Below are 17,730 nucleotides of genomic sequence, written 5' to 3'. Positions count from 1 at the left end.
GGTGTTACTGTATATAAAAACATGAACACCTAAGAAAGTCAGATATTGGAGACATTTTAGCTAACACTTTTTACCTTTGAATTGGTGGCTTTATTTAGTAAACAAGCTCAGGGGCACAAGTCGTGTCATACGCGGTCGCGGTCATACGGAAGAGCAGCGTTATCAAACGCGTACATGGGTTTCCTAGCCAGTACAGCCAGCCATCACCTGAGCTTGCTTATGTGAGCTATATCACAGCATACAAGTACCTAAAGCATACGAAACCACCGAAAATAAAGCATACGAACCGAAATAAATAACAGCCAAATCGAACCTTCAATTGTTAAAAACCACGGTGTGGAAAAATAGTCAACATAAATAGCCGATACTGACCTAAAAGGGCAAAACCCGCTAAAACGTACAAGAAGCAGTGGCTGAAACTGACCAAAAGGCAACGAAAATACCCGAAATCCTTTTTATAATGTATAAAGATGTCATAAATACGTTGTATACGTGATAACAAATGTTAATATTCAAATATGACAAACCCTTGAAAATTAAGAACAAGAAAGCGGTAACCGGGTTTGAACCCGGTTTGCGATGCTTGCTTCGCAGATGCGGAACTACTACACTACGAGCCCAAGAGGTTCTGCGAGATTAAATTGAGGGCCACATGCATGAGGGCATAGCCTTAAACATGCGCCTAGATGGCGCCATGCGTCGCTCGGCTGTGCTGACTAGGAAACGCCTATACGCTTATCAAAAGGTCGACACAACGACCGAGACTCGCTGCAGCCGTGACATAGTGTAGCGTATCGGTCGGCGGCGTTTCCGTTGGCGGACGCGCTTACAAAGCATCCGGCAGTACACGCAACCCCGTCTGGCACACCCTAAACGCGGCCTCCGTCCACACGGCCCGTATCTGCCAGTGGAGCTTCCCTTGTGTACATTCCTCATGCCACGCTGAGAGCTCCTGGTCGTGTCAGAGCCAAACTCGGGGCGAAGGCCAATCGTTCATTGCGCTGTGATGACTCGCAGGGAAACCATCGTCCCCGGAAGCAACCTTTTCGACCAACTGACAGTGAAGGCATCGTCTCTGAACGTCGTAGTTTTGGAGACCGATCAGCGATAGGGAATATTGAAGCTACAGCCGGGTGACCCCTCAAAGTTCTTGAGGTATGGATCTGTTATTTCTCTGGCGGTTCTTCGATGAAATTTAGTTCTTTGAAGCACGGCCATGCGGATGCCCGCCAAAATGCTTTCTTTGCGTGTGTGCGCAACCAAGCACATTTACTGCAACAGTTGTCACCACTAACGCTTTAAGATGTCGGCAATTGACCAAGTGCTATGCCTCATTGTTTAAAAGATTTTTTTGTAAGGAATTGCCGATCACGTATCTATGTTTTTACGGAGTTACTGACCGATGACAACAAAATTATTTTTGTACTCCAGTTTGCTTTTTTAAAACTCCACCTTTTTTTTCAGCAATTTAATATTTGAGTGGTGTTTCATTTGAGTTAAGATTTAAGATGGCTTCGTGGACAACTCAGTGGAAAGTGATGGGGCACCATTGAGAGTGGACGTTAGTGCAAACGCCTCGAAAGGGGTTGAGTAACTTATGGCAGTATGTAGGGAACACCCGCTAGCCGCGTTGACCACACATATCAGTTCGGACAACGCGACATGTATAATAAAAAAAGCAGTGACATACATTGGGGTGTAGGGCAATACGGTCGCCGTGCATTCAGAGCGTTCATTCTGTGAGACTATTCAGAGGCGATAAAAGCGATAAAAACGATACGCTGCACAAGCGCTAGGAGATAAGGCCACGTAAGCCCGATACCGGAATAAAGAGGCTAGGCTCCTCTCTCTACTGTCGCCGTCTTTGCACCATATCCAGCTACAGCTCTCTGAATTGGCACTTATAGGGCACGCGCCGTAGCTAGCATGACCGACGCACCGACGCAACGCGTTTCCTAGTAACCAAAACGGACAATTGGGCGAGTTGGTATATATTCAGAGTAATAGCGCAAACAGCATGAGACAAAAAGAAGAGGGCACAAACACAGCGCTGTTTGTGCCCTCCTAAAAACGCTTTTTTTGCTCTCGCGGTATTCTTTCGTTTGTTGCCCGTGATAGACAGGCTTCACACAGCGAAAAACGGAAAAGCGCGCAATGCGACCTAGCCCTCTGTCATTAAAATTGGCAGGGGGGGGGGGGGGTGAGGCTTGAGTAGATGTGTTATCAGGGCGAAAGCAAGCTTAATTCTGTTCATTCGCGTTACAAACCGAGCCAAATGTGTCTTTCTTTTTGTCTTCAGCATGCGCGCATCAAACTCCATATAAATTTGACCATTCAGATCTCTTCTTGGTAATTTTTGAAGCTTCAAATATCCGCGCAGATTTTCTGTAGTCGACTTTCGGATGACATCCGCAGTAACAACATCCTGCTCTGGACAAAGCGCCTGAGCGGCGGCATGCTCCAGAGCTTGCACACACGCCTCATTGAGAGGCTTAATTCAGGGATGAAATGGCATACGTGATTTTATGATGTCGGGCACGTATAGCCCTTCCGCTCTAAAAGGAAGAAAACAGCGCCATTTACGTTTCATTTGATCAACGACAGAATTTTCTGTATTGCGTCACCTGAGAGACTGTACTCCGTCCAACTATCGACTTGATTAGCCAAATGTTTGTGTAAATTGGACACTGCACCAAGAGATTTATAAAGTTTGTTTTGGTTTTGCTATTTTTTTTCTTACTTTCTTGTTGGCGTTGATCATCAAATGTCTTTATTTCTGCGTTTCTTGTGGTTCCGCTCGTCCGCCCTTGAAATTATAATTGGCACGAGTCACTGCGAGACAGACCAGCACAGAACCGGGTCTGATTACACACGCAGGTTCGGTTGGCTCACACCGTAATACAAAATTAGTGGAGGCAATTGTTCTTCTTGTAGACCAGCCCTGGTTCCACAAATCGGCGTGCGCACGGTTCTTCCTTAGGGCGAGCAAGTTTCACCGTTGCGTCCCTCTCTTTATTTCAAATTGGTAAAAATTACATGTTGAAATAAATAAATATCTATATAAATTACATTATTGAATGGTTTATATTAGTATTATTTGCAAATATTATTTCAAATACAATTTAGAGGTTTTCTGTGAAGACATTGTTCCGCGGCTTTTTATCCCCTGCGCGACAGGTCTAACATTCGCTTGACGGTGAAAAAAAGGAGAGGGTTTCTTTTTTTTCTTGCGCAGCTTCCTTTTTCACAGGATGACCAACTACAAATCTTTAGTTATATGAAATTCACCGCATTTTGTGATGCCCTTGATCGGAGAATATCGCGTTTTTTTTATTCGTGCCCCATCTACTGCAGATATGCTGTTGAAAAATGGCCTTTCTAGGAAGCATTCGTGAAGTCCGACAAAAAACAACCTTCGCAATGAATGCAAAAATTACCATAAAGTGAAGACGTGCTTCTCCCAACGGACTGCCGTTGGGTCCCGTAAGACGGCCAGAAGCAAACACGTTCTAGGAATAGAACATGAGGTATTCTCAGCTCCAGTTATCGCTAAAAACCTGTATGACCGTAACCATGCACTTTAAACAATGACTGGACAGTTCCTACTGAGTAAGGTTGCAGGACTTGGCGCCACCCTTTGATGTATGAGGGGAGGAGTGTCAGCCCCCTGCACCACATCCGCAATTGCGGACGCCTAATGCACACAAGTTTTTCCATCTATTTCACTCTCCTAATGCTTACTCAAGCAACCGAGTAACAGAACAAGGAACAGAACTCAATAATGATACGTGAGCAGTTAAAATGGGGTTTTTCTATGTGATAAGAATCAAAATATTGACTTAAATACCACATCCAATTCATGGCGCCGGGACGTGGTGTTTTTTGTTATTTAGCAACTGCTGATGTAACATCAAACACTATGGAACAACACGCTACTAAAAAAAATATTTTTTCGAAAAAAATTATGTGGCACGTCTTTGTTTCTTGTGTCGTGAGGCCAATAGGTGGGCCATCAATCTGTTGACACATACTCCTAAATGCTCTGTTTATTCCTATTTATTGTCCCCCGCTCTAGTTTACTGGGAAGAATGCGTTCTGTATAACTGTCATATAGACTTTCTTTAAACCCCTTTCACGGAGCTGTATACATATGTCAGTGCAAGTGGTCGGGCTCACCTGCCGCCGCCGTACAGACGAGGTTTTGGGGTGTCCCAGTAAGCCACAGACACCCACACAGGTGTGCATACAATAGGGCAACAGCATGGCAGGCCTCGGGGCTTACCTCCCAACCCGATGACCAAACAGCAGTTTTCCAGCTGGTGGCAGACACCGCCTAGGCCCACGGGACGTCAGAAGGAGCGAGGACAGTGCCACTCCCAAGCTGGGACAGCGTCTGAACAGAGGCGACCATAAAGTTTTTCATCATCGGGCTTAGTACGGCGTTAGTCGGCACGTTAGAAACATGAATTTGAAGGTTGTTCAACCCAAGGCCTAATGTCCATCTTCCAAGTGCCTTCAACCGGTGCCCACTGGAGCAAGGAGCATTCATTGTACTCAACCTTCTTCCACTTGTGGGTATACTGGTTGATGTCGGAAGACCTGTTACAATTCAGCGCGCCGCTACCCTGTTCCCGCGTACTGCAAGTTTTGTGTAGAGCTCCGGTTCTGTGTAAGAAAGCCTTCCTTCCTCGGACAGGCTACAAAAAACATGCCGAAGAACACTCGCCGCGTGGGCGCTTCGCTGTCGGTGACTCAACCTCGGCGGCTTCAAAATACGAAAGAAAATGTTCTTCGTGTTGAGGCGTGCACCTGCGAAGCGGACGCCGCAGCCGAGATCTCCTCTCCTGTTCTCTCAGTCTCTAAGTGCGCCGCTACTTCCGGTCCTCACGAACTCAGGAAAGATCGTTTGTGTGTGTTTGTACTCTTTTTGTGCCTAATGCAAAAGCCCTAGGAGAGCTATGTGACCTGTAGCGCTTCGGGGATAAATACGCGGTGTCTTCGAGTACAGAATGGAATTCTTTTGACAGCATCAGATCCCGCTGTCGCTCTGTTCAAGCATTGTTGTAAGCTCGGCCGGAAGCGTGACGTTTCTGTGTCGTCGTTGTTCATCTCTCGCTATCCCGTAAGCCAGTAAAGTTTGCCTTCGGCTTTTTGTCGTCACCACCAAGGCAGCAACTTTTGCTGGATGCTCGACTACCACGTTACCACACAGGACGGATACGACGGACCACGGTTCGGGGACTCCTTCCCCGACGTAACAGACCTGAATGGTAATCGTCACGCCTGAGCTCCTGTGCTCCGCTGCACACCCGACAGTTGCTGCTGTTATTATTGCAAACTGATGCATACCCAGCATTACCGACAGCTTCTGGGGGTTATTGAGTAACACCTTATCAACACGAATGTGCGCTGCTCCAACGCACGCGGAGTTGATTAAGCATACACCAAGCCATCAATGAATTAATTCATTGTTTAGAGGACAAGCACTACGAGTGTCAATCACCAACAAATCTGGGCCCGTACTTGAAATGCTGTACGTGCATTTTCAGGCCGTGAAAAGGGTTACAAACACTCAACAAATGCCCCAAGTGCAGAATAATCAGTTAGCCGCAATTTATGCAAATTTTGCACGATGTCTCGTTGTACATCAGAAACAAAACGTGGAATCTAACCATTTATTGAACACTTGACGCGCTTGCACAAAACCCCCTTTCGGGAAATAAACATCAGTATTACCTATTCTTGAAATTTTTTTACGTAAACATGCCAGAGGGAAGAAAAAGGACAAACACTAATACAATGGCTGGGCTACATAAATCAGCAACTATCTGCCTTTTCTTTCAGCACAGTGAAACATATGCGACGTAAAATTTCGGTCGATAGCACTTTTGATGGCGTACGCGTTTCCGGCCTAATACGAAATCTTCCTTGGATGTCGGGGCCTTAATGGAGCTTCATTAAAACGCGCTATTGGGCTAATTGGCACATACTGAACGGGAGACTTAGCGCAAAAAAGACTAGGGCGGTGGCAGAAGACACAGGTGTTTAAAGGAGCCATGAAGAGAAAACACCAGTTCGGTTCATTTGAAAGATTGCCTCGATAGAAAAATACTGACACCACCGTTAACGCACACTTCGCTCAAATAAGCTACATAACTAGGAAAAAACGGAATGGCCATGCGACCCACTAGCTCATTTCCCGCAACAGAACCTATGATGTCACATGAGCTCAGCTGTGCGATTGGCCGAGGACGGAAAAAGTAAACGCAAATTAGGCACGGCTTACAGGCTTTCCGAACGAACTATTTGCGCTTAAGTGTAATGCATATTCATTTTACAGCAGTAAGAATGGTGCGGTAAACAATGAAAGTTGCGAAAACGCACGTAAGCATAGAAGTACCGATGCGCACTGCTGTAGGTACTGGGCGCACTATGCTTGTTTTAGCTGCACAGCACTCCGCCTCTTTGAAGTTGTTTTACAGGACACTGGCCGATTGGCGTAAGCGGCGTTGTCTTACGTGACCCTATTTGTCGAGGATACCCCAGGTTTCAAGAGACGATCACTTTTTACGATCGTCTCGTTTTACGATCGTCTCGTTTTACCTGGCTCGTTTTACGTGAAAACGAGCCAGGTGCAAATACGGGTAAAAAACAAAGCAACGGCGGACAACGGTTTGTGGATGACTATAGCAGCGCCATCTGGGAGGGCTGACGGACAGCAAGGCCGCAAACCCGAATGACGCAGTGGAAGTTCGCTTGAATACACGCGCTTCTGACGTAATTTGTGACTACGAAAGCTACGATTTGGCGGGAGAATCAAAATTTTAACTTAAATTGATCAATTTCTCAGTGAATACGGCATCATTTGCAGCCGGGCAAGCACTGGGGGAGCTATAAAACGCGAAATCTTTCGAATAAAACAAACTTGTATTCTGTCTTCATGGCTCCTTTAAAACATCATGAGTCTGGCACGGGAGTCTGCCCAGGCAATGTAGCTTGCGACGACAGAGGCGTGACGAAGAAAAAAAGCCACAGAAACAGAAGGGCCCTCTGTAGAAAGGCACTTCCATAAAACGGGCTGTTGGGCTAGTTGCTACAAACTGAATGGGAGGCTAAGCGCAAAAACGACGAGGATGGTGGCACCCACGATGACACCGAAGTACTTCAACGATATCACCTGAAGGATAGTGTCCTTCTGATACACCGGCAGAGGTTCACCGGAGCGCATACCGGAAACTAAGGGACACCACACATATTGACATTAGCCTTCAAATATAGGTTTGCTATCCACCTTTTGATTGACCACAAATAGGCCTGTAATATTTGATAAAGGACATGAATGTCTTGAGCCGCAGTAAAAAGGCTATATCGTCCGCGTAGCGTGTGTACCAATTTCCTGTTTAATTGGAATTAAACTCAATAACGTATTAAATAGTACGGGATAAAGCACCGATCCTGCGGGGACGCCCCTTGCCTTAAAACCATTTTGTGAGCAAAAAAACTACGATCAATTTAAAATTGTTGAATCCATGGAAGAATGTGCTAGAGTAGCCCACTTTCTTTAAGTTTGGCTAGGATAACTATATTCCACAGTGCCGTAAGATTTTGCAACATGCGGGGTGGCAAGGGCGCCTACCTGGTTATTTTGCATGCAAACTGAATGCGGCTCTCCAAGTCAACATGGAGCGCCGTAAAAATATTAACCGAATCCCGAGTGCTCGTGCACGCGTGCCTCAAGCCCACGTTCGTCAGGTAAAGCATACCCACTAAGGAAGTTTGGCCAATACTGCAAAAAAAAAAGAAAACTCAAGCGTTCGCCGCCTGCCTATACACGCAAAAATCAATTAACGAATTTCAGGCTATTACGAGATATTGAGTGATTTATGGAAACACATTCCAGCCAGCAGCTTTTGTTTCCTTATTTTTAAAAATCTAAACGCGTTTGGAGAAGCACTTAGATAGTCCTTTAGAGGCATGAACAAATGCCACAACTTTACGTGAATATGAAGTACCTAAGCCCCCCCAAAACGCATGTAAGCCAGTTTTATTTTTAGGTTGAAATTTCTCAATTTCACACCTAGTGAACCGGTACCCCACGACGGCCAGTATTCTCCAAATTGCTATCCTCAGGTCTGATATCCTGGGTGATAAGGAATCGGGAGGTCAGCTGGTCAGTCTCGTCCTTGTCAGCATAGATAAACTAAGAGTGGCCACGAAGAACTGCTCGCTCTACTCTTGTAACAATAGCATTGTTTATGGAATACAACGGCTGTGGACAGTCAAGCTTGGACTCCGTGTACTCGAATTGAGGCTTTTAGGTGACCTTATACTTCAAAAATCACGCCTTTTAATGCTAAAGCAATACATACTACTGTGTTTTGGCTATACTGCATTTAGGTACCGCAGTAACAAGGAATTCCCTTTCAAACAGACACAAACAATGAGGTGACCTTGACCGCCTAGAGCGGCAGAATTTACGAAGAACATGGTTTGACAGAAACGACAAAGTGCGTGAAGGGAAGTCATCTTTATTACCCCTTCGCTTCGCTTTCTTCTGCAGTGTGAAGGGAGGCTATTTCAACTTCATCACGCCTGCGGACTACATCGGCATGTTGAGTAGTAGTAGTAGTAGTAGTAACTTTATTTGAGCTCGAGGCGTGTTCAGACGCCAGATGGAGCGGTTCCCAGGTCGCGGGAACCGTATTGGGCCAGCAGCTCCTGGCCCCTGGCCGTCAGCGCGAGCTGGGTCGGCAGGGCGGGGCTGGACCGCAAGGTCTCCCATCGCTCGTGGAGTGGGGTAGGGGGGGTGGAGGGAGGGTGGGGGGGTATAGGGGCCTTTAGTTCAGTGCACTCCGCCAGTATGTGCGCGAGCGTGCCGCTGTTTGTTTTACAGAATGGGCAGCGGTCCCCCTCGTGTTCAGGGTAAAATGTATGCAACAGGACGGGGTGGGCTAGTGACCCCGCCTGGATGCGCCTGAGTATTGTCTGTTGCTCCCTGGTCAGGGTGCGGTGTGGCTCGGGGAGGGTACGCCGCTCGTCTTTGTATTCGTTCGTAATTTCTTTATATGTGAGTGCCGGAGTTGGGGTGTCCGTGTCCTGCCCTGCCCGGAGGGTCATTGCTCGGGCGTGGTAGTCAGCGATGACGTTGCCGGCTACCTTTGTATGGGCAGGCACCCATGTGAGCTCTATGGCTCGGCCCGGTGCCCTCTTTTTCGATAGTATTGTGGCTGCCTCTGAGGAGATCACCCCCTTTCTGAAACCGCTGTAGGCTCTCTTTGAGTCAGTGACCACCACCCCGACGCCCGGTTGAACGAGCGCCAGGGCTATGGCCACTTCCTCCGCTGTCGTGGGCTCCTTAGTCTTTACCGCCGCGCTGTTGATGAGTCGTTCCGCATCGGTGACCACCACCGCTGCGCGATTGCTTCCTTTCACAAGAGAGGCGTCTACGTAGAGCACTCCATTTTCTTGTTGTAGTTGCTGGGACACTGCTTTGGCTCGAGCACGCCTCCTACCGTCGTCCTTGCCCGGGGCCATGTTCCGGGGTAGGGGCTTGGTGTTTAAGGTCCTCGTCCATTCTGTTGGTATGGTGGTCTTGATTGTTGCCTGTTCTTTGCGCCATCCTATCTTGTCCAGCACCGCGCGGCCGGGAATTGTCTGGCTCAGGCGGAGACGCTGGCTGGATAGGTGGGCCTCGATGAGCTCGTCAACCGTGTTATGTACGCCCATGGCTTGTAAGCGCTGGGTTGACGAGTATATCGGTAAGCCGAGGGCCTGCTTACATGTTGACATAACTATCATACAGTTTCATACAATAATAACTAGAGAGGAATCTGGCAGTACGATCGCCCACCGCGATGGACGGGATGGGCAGAAGTGGATCTGGATTGGCACTCGATGGCTTCGCGTAAAGTGCTGTGGGTTAGATCGTGCAGCCAGTTTCGTTTTCATCGGGGTCTTGATTGAAAGCCTTCGCCTATGCAGGGTGTCGGTAACAGGTGTTAAAAACGAGTTCCTCCTTGAACAGGATGTCTCACGAGCGCTGACGCCGCGCTGAGTGGAAATGTTCTTATAGCTGAAGTTGTGCAACGGGTTGCTAATCAATTCATTGCCGGCACATCCAGGTCGACAACAAAAATGGCAGCGCCATATACGGTGGATTTGCATGCGCATTAAGAATTACCGCGCCGGTCATCCGGCATAGCAATAATTTTCGAAGCTGCGAAGATTGCGAACTGCTTGGGAAAGCAAGACTTTTCGTGCGAACGCAGGCTCCTACGGCGTAGACGAGCCGGATCGGCGGTCGATAGGAACGCGACTTGCTGAATGTGACTAATTCAGTTTAGAATAACTTCTCAAAGGTAATTGATTTCTTTTCTCTTTGTTTGAGCACGAAAACTTTTCTTTAATTTTAAAACCTACAAGCACCGATACATTAGCAAATAGTATTTTTTTATGAAGTGCGCGTCCCGCTTTAGTTGGCCGTAAATGGCAAACCTATTCGGCAAACCTCCTCGACGACGCGTCAGCTTTTTGTCTAAACGCGCTGCTTTATTTCGGTCAACACCAGTTTTTAGGAGCTAAATGTTCTGTTTACAGAGTAATTTGTAAATAGCAAACCGCGCCGTAAATGTTTTGTTGTAAACAAAACTCAATGTGCGCGGCCGTCCGTTGCCACGTTTCGATCCTACACGTAATCCGGTCCCACTTCTACTCATCGTTCCCATCGAAGAGTAAGCGGCGTCTCTGAGTTCGCGTTGATACAAGCGCCAGATTACTCTCTAGTTATTATTGTATGAAACTGTGTACCAATGACAGACTTTTCTTAGGAGGAACGCAGTAAATTGGCTCTTCATGTATACCTTTATCTCTACACACGAGTAAAGCGCGAAAAAAGCTACTGAAGTGGTGGCGCCTGTAGCAAGCCGCAGGGAGCCTGTTTAGAGAACAAAATCCACAGAAAACCATATATGCGCACCACGAGACAAAAACCCCTATACTTAAGCAACATCTCTATGGTGAATTTGGCCGTGCTCTTTCATGGCGTTAGTAGAAATTTGAATTGTGAATGCTGCTGAAACTCAAGCTGGAACCTACACGACATTCGGCGTGGGAGTGGACTGTCATAAATAGAAGCCGCTATTAACAAAGCGGATGCCCGTCATCTTACAACAATATTTTCGACGTGCCTAGTAGCTTCCAGACATTGCAATTATGCTATAATGGTGCTAAAACAAAGCGCCAGTACAACTAATAGATTGTTGTGGTGCTGATTCCAGGAAGTACCCCTACACTTTGCGATCCTTCGACAGAAATAGATATTATGCGATGGTCACTTTAAAGGATGATAGTCTTTCTAGGGTTACTTGAACGGGAAACTTTTGGTCTGTCTGTCAGTCACTCGAATCATCCAGCCGGCAAAAGTGAAACAGGTGCGGCGCAATAGCTTACATACAGCGAAATATAAACGTATAACACGGGTGTTAATGTTCATACTTGTCAAAATTGTTTAGCAAGAACAAGACGCTACGCAAATATGAGGCATAAAATCAATACAAGAGTCATATTTGCAGCGTTCCTTTATTAAAAAAATACGAATGCTTGCTTCTTGCGATAGCAAATAATAAAATACTAAATCAACTGCAGAAAACCGTAACGATGATGATGATTATGATTGATAGTGGCATCCCCTTTGTAGAGGGGTGATGACGCGTCATCTTATCAAAAAAGAACTAAAAGGAAACTAATATACCCATGTTTTACATTCTTCGTCTAATACCAGCGCTGCTCTTAGGGAAGGCACAAAAAACTTGTTGGGCACAATATAGTTATTTTTTCTGTTACAGCTGGTGACTGTCCTTCGCAATATTCCCCTCTCTGCTTTTCGTCCACCAGCATTCTAATCTCCTTTTCGTCGCCTCGACAGCCTTGGAGTTAACTGCCTCTGTGCTACCCTTAAATCCTCGGGCTTCTGGAAGCCGAATATTTCCCTCTAGATTTGGATGGATACCCTCGCATTCTAACACTATGTGCCGCATAGTTTCTGCTTCTATTCCGCAGATCACGCATACGCCATCATTTTGTGAATACAGTCAAACCCGGATATAACGAACCCGGATAGAGCGAATTATGCTATATATCGAACAAAAATATTTCAGTTACAGAAATACATGGGAAACATATTCCTTATAACGAAGTTCACATCCGATATATCGAACTCTGCGCGCCTAGAATGGTCGCCGAAATGCATGGTCTCGGAGCGGCGATTGAGATGTGGATTGGCCGCGACCACGGAGCAAGAGTTGCGACTTAGACATTGCGCCTCGCACGGAGCGACATGACACCCGACACTTTCCGTAACTGTTTCCGACGCGCGGGACTCACGACGGAACCCGCGCAGTCAGCGAGTCCAGACCAAGACAGCAGCATCGGTGAACTGTGGGAAGAGCTCTCCCACATTCCCGATGATGCCCCGAGTGAAAGCCCTCCGACGCTTGTAATGAAGCGCTTTCGGCAGTCAATATGCTCCGCCGATGCTTCTTAGATTTTCGAGGACGCGGACTCGAACTGGTGCAAATAATGTTTCGTGTAGAGAATGCTATGCTAGTTGAAGCCGCCAAAACGAAAGTGAAAACAAAAATCATCGCTTTTTTTTTTTGCAAAGTAGGCAGTTCGGGCGGGAAGTAGCTTTAATGCTTGTAATAAATGGGTTATTTTGGGTATTGTAACGGCTACTTTACTGTGTTCGGTTTTGCATGTGGGGACGGTGGAGTTGAGGAGGTGGAGGGGGGCTACCGCGGATTGCGAACTTGTAACGATAAGTTCGCTATAGGCGGGTTCGGCTATATCGAACTATTGGATATATCGAACTAACTGCGGTGCATATTGCAATTCGCTATAAACGGGTTTGACTGTACTTCCTTACGAAGCTATTTGTTCGCAAGCAACCTGCCCTAGCCTCAAAAAGCAAAGCGCCGCCAGCGCTACCTGGCGGAACTCGAAAAAAATCAAACGGCAACACCAACGAAAGGTTCCACTGGACAGGTTCCGCGTTCTGCTTGGAACGCTCGTGGAGTAGGGAAACGTGGTTCTAGCAACGTTGTAGTCAGGTGGCTCGATTCAGGCGCGTCTCCGCCGTACGGCAGCGCTGGCATCGAGGCACCCGACTTGGAGCAGTGGAACGTGGTAAATTTAAATTGGCTTGAGCAAACCTCTAGCGTGTTATCTTGGGAGGAACCAGACGGGAAAGGAACAGCATGAGAGGTGAGCGGAAAAGAGAAGGGATGCATTTACTTGCTAGGGGCGCCAGTCGGCTGTCATGTTGCGTTGACATTTGCAACGAAAGGAGCAGATACGCGACGAATTTTTTTTTTTTTTTATGGAGACCGCATGCATGAAAAAAGCAAACGACGGAGCGAAAAGTTGGCACGATCACTGACAGCCTCTCAAAGCCTCCTCCAATACACTCCGCAGGACAAAGAAAGTTGTCACGGAAGAAATATCACGGCGCCACTCGTAAAATAAGCGAAAAGGGTGCACATGGCGCATCAGCCCTTTCGTTTTCACATTGACTTCTTTATCGGCCGTGTTTTCTTTAGAACGCACTGCTTTTTTTGCACGAAAAGAGGCAAATAAACCAAGATGCACTTTTTACCCTCGGAGAAAAAAAAGAAAGCATTGCGGACCCCGTTTTAGTCCTGCTTCAGCAAGCGCCCCGCGTCGCCCGAGCGAGAGGAGTTATTTCGGAGGGAGCGTGTTTACCTTTTAGTTAGTTGCTTCACTTTCCGCCGTTCGGCGTACACAGCGCACCGGAGGTTGCCTACAGCGGCGGCGGTTGCGGTGAGCTCTCCCGTGTTGAAAGCTGAGATGCCTATCCGGTCTATCAACTCAGTTCAAATGTGTGCGCTCACTGGAATGGGTGTAGCACCTGCTGCGCCTTCTGGGAAAGGTAAGCGTTTGTAAATATTGGCCATTACCAAATATCGATACTCTTTTCCACCCAATTGTGAGGAAAGCAATAGCACATTGAGTTCTGTGCGTAGTTCCGTGCCAATTTTTAAGGCTAGGGAAACGCAAGTTTCCTTAGATCCCTGGGTAGCGATCGCAAGTCGCACGTAAATATATCCTAACTTGGTTTTAAAAAAGTTGCAGGCGACATCTATGTTTGGGTATTAAGATGTAAGACGTGGTAACGTTACCTCGACAGCGAGATAACGTTTCAATGCAGTTGCTGCATTTACGATATATGCTTCACGAGCCCTCATAGCCAGCGCAGAGAGAAATACTAGCAGCGAGGGTTTTTAATCACCGCTTCCGAGGAGAGACAAAGGCCCTGTGCACTTTTGTCGCCTAAGATTATAGCATTAAAGGTTGCGGAGGCGGGGTTTGGGTCGGTTTGAGCGAGATGTCAGTGTCAGTGCTTCAAAGTGTTTATTCTCTGATGTTGATGTCTAAGCCGCTCTGGGCCTTTTTTTTTTCTTTTTGCGAAGAGAGAGAGAGAAAGAGAGAGAGAGTAGAGATCTTTGTATGGAAAATGATAGCTGACAGGTATATGAAAGGAAGGTAAATACATGGTAGGGAGCTGTATGGTGGAACACAATGTCTAGGGCGCAGAATGCAGCAGCGCCTTCCCTTGGCCTCTTATCTGTTCTTGAGGCAACGAGCTGCTCATAATTGCCTCCCATGTCTCGACAGAAGTGAAATCTGCAATGTTCGATGTGCTCTCCCTTCGGCATACCCTTGGGCATGGCTAGGTTGCGTGGAAGAAACCGGATATTTCCACGATTTTAACCGAGATTTAAGCTAGCTTGTAATATTACTACCGAACATCTTCGCCTAAATAGATTTGTAGATACTTGAGTTGGCTTATCCTCCGCAGAGTTTGCGATTCTGGGTCATTAGGACCACTTTGAAGCAAGGGGAAAATCGGGTTGCCAGACGCAGGATGGGGAGACGTTTTTAGCGTTTTTAAGCGTTTTTTTGCGTGTGGTTGTTGTTGTCGTTGTTCCTTTGTTTGTGGCGCATACCCACTTGGGGGATTGGCCAGTATCGGGAGTTTTATTGGGGCTAATGTGCCCGATTTAGGGAACTAAATTGTGTGGAAAAAATTGATTGGTAGTCGTGGTCGCAAGGAGCACGGTATGCGTGTTCGCGTGCCTCTTAGTAGGGTCCTCGTTCTCTTCCGTACTCTTTTGTGTCGATTTCCAGGTGACGTTATTAAGTTTCTGAATTACGGAATGGAGTATCTTAAGGAAGCGTTTAGCTATTCTGCCTGCATAGAACAGTCAAATGCCCTTGAGAATCTATAATGATGTTTACGCTTCTATGCGATACTTCCGCTAGTTGGATAGCCAAGAGGATGTGTACAAGTTCCGTCTGTTTGTTCCTGTACGTAGAATGCCCATACAGTCCCAAACATTGCTTTTTAGTCAAGTACGACAATTGCTGTCTTGTATTTTCGCGCCTGCCGGAGTCGGTGTACACTGTGCTCTTGTGATAATTGAACTTTCCTCAAGGGAACTTGATACTGCGGTATGGTATGTTCTTGTGTCGATTTGTATCCATGTTTTGGGTAGAGGAAAATTATTATGCGGAGCAGCTGGATCGTTGACAGGTCTTCGTGGCCCGCAGTAGCTTCTTTTGAGATGGGTAGCCTGTTTTCGGTACAATGACGTCAAAGTCGGGGTCAATAGTTGTACTACTAAGGCTTTTGTTTTATTCATTGGTACCGCGTACATGCCATGACTGGAGCCACCTTCCACGAGACAGTGTTGAAATTAACGAGGTCAATTTGTTTCGCTCTGCATTGTGTAGTATTACTTAAATAAGTCTTGTTTTGCGCACACGCAATTTCTTACCCGTGATATGTATTCAAATTAGTGTATTACTTCCGAAAGGTGTATGTGTACAAATCTGTTGTCTTTAGAAATGTGTTACGTATTTTCTTCTCCACTGCTCGAGCCGGCTTGGTAATTTTTTTAAAATATCTGCCTGTTTTCATGCTTTTTTCCCTTAAACCCTATTCCCTCTTTAATGCATTATCCCGAGGGTATAAATAAATAAATAAATAAATAAATAAATAAATAAATAAATAAATAAATAAATAAATAAATAAACAAACAAACAAACAAACAAACAAATAAATAAATAAATAAATAAATAAATAAATAAATAAATAAATAAATAAATAAATAAATAAATGGTCCGTCCTGATTTTGTTTCCCTAGTCCTTATATTGATGCTAGGTGAGCGAATTTTCTAATATCTACAAAAGCGTTATGAAGACAGAAGTTTACAGCCTATTTACCGTCATCATCATCAACATCAAAGTTAGGTCGACTGCAGGACGAAGGCGTCTCCCGTTGAACTGTGGCCGCTGCTGTCCTGCGCTGGCCGAGTCCATCGTTGCCTCCGAATGTTGTTATTTCGTTCCTCCCTCGAGTTAATGTCCTTCCGCTTCTTCTACACCTGTCTCTGGCTGTTTATTCTGTCACTCGTGTGGTGTCAGTTCGTCTCACAGTCAAAATTTCGAGGTTGGCGAGTGCCTTATATGCTGTCATGATGATGATGCTTCTTGTATTTTCTTTGGTGCGGGCTAATTTGTGGTACCGTAGGCTCTGCAATATCCGGCTCTCGGTCAGTGGTTGTATGGCTCTCAACGTTTCTTCTTCCTTCTTTCCTGCCCTTCTCTTGGTTAAGGGCTTGCAAGGTGGGCCATTGGTTAAAGATTTTCTCTTTTTGGGTGATTGTGTCACGCTCGGCTCGGCCGCTTGACTCTACAGCTACGCCGAGCATTCTTACGTGACTGTTTCCTCAAAGACATCTGTACTTATTTTAGGGGTATTTTTAACTTGTTTTCGTAGTTCATTCCTCCATCGAGTCCTTAGCCGACCCCCGTTGTGTTTACAATCTATTGGCGTGGGAAAGAAGGGTGGGAGAAAAGGGGGGAAATTTGAGGAAAAAGAGTGGACTCGGCTAGCTCTTGATAAACGTGGGTGTAGATATTTTGGAGAGGTCTTCGTCCTGCAATGGGCACAACCAGGCTAAATGACTGGGTTTCATTGTAGTTTGTTCCTGCACATAATCTATTCTTTTGTTTATTTCTGAGAGACTCACGTTATACCTTTGACGCCTGTTTCAGTAGGTGACCTGATGTGCGTGGCGGCATCAGTTCCGGTGGAAAACACACCACTGTGCCTCACTGGATAAGGCGTTGCGCTGCTGAGACCAGGGACCACGGTTAGAGTCGCGACAGCGGCTGCCGTTTTCCTAGTGGAAGCAGAAAACTGAAACGCATGTGTAAAGATCCCCAGGTGGTCGATATTATTCGGGAGCCTTCCAGCTACGGCGCACCTCGAAGCCCAGACGTAGCTTCGGCTCGTGAATTTCCGAAAATTTGTGTTTTTTTTCCGGTTGTAAAGACGCTTTGGTGTGATAGCGTCAGTTGCTACCAACGACCAGGCGTTGAACGAACTTCACAGAGCAGGCGTGGCACCTGCTGAAAACGCGGGTCGCTGCTTTGTTCTCCACCGAGTATCAATGCCCTCCTTTCCACACTTCAGTTCCCCCTCCGCCACATTCCAGATTCAGGACAGAGTGCCCTATCCTAGACTGCACAAATTCACAGTGAATTGTCATGTTTTTTGCGTGAGCAAAACGTAAGCAATTAGTGATGCGAAGCACGTAAAGCTATGGCGACTTGCAGTGTAATTTGACTCTGCTAATTTGATCACA

General features: G+C 46.5%; 1 protein-coding gene across 2 annotated transcripts in view; it reads left to right on the top strand.

Moving 5' to 3' along the window:
* Positions 1 to 758: 758 nt before the first annotated feature.
* The window catches only part of LOC144166613 (scoloptoxin SSD43-like), a 38,498-nt gene continuing 21,526 nt past the window's right edge, over positions 759 to 17,730 (top strand). Inside the window, exon 1 of one of the 2 annotated variants that reach the window (XM_077696154.1) lies at positions 759 to 1,155. The gene's annotated coding sequence lies outside the window, so the exon portion shown is untranslated. Of the gene's footprint in view, positions 1,156 to 13,813; positions 13,946 to 17,730 lie in introns of those variants that run through there. The other variant, XM_077696155.1, reaches the window with a different exon arrangement.

The sequence above is a fragment of the Haemaphysalis longicornis genome, unplaced genomic scaffold, assembly GCF_048455015.1.
Source record: "Haemaphysalis longicornis isolate Haplotype H1 unplaced genomic scaffold, Haemaphysalis longicornis Haplotype H1 scaffold_18, whole genome shotgun sequence".
Classification (NCBI taxonomy): domain Eukaryota; kingdom Metazoa; phylum Arthropoda; class Arachnida; order Ixodida; family Ixodidae; genus Haemaphysalis; species Haemaphysalis longicornis.
This window is presented reverse-complemented; position numbering and strand designations above follow the sequence as displayed.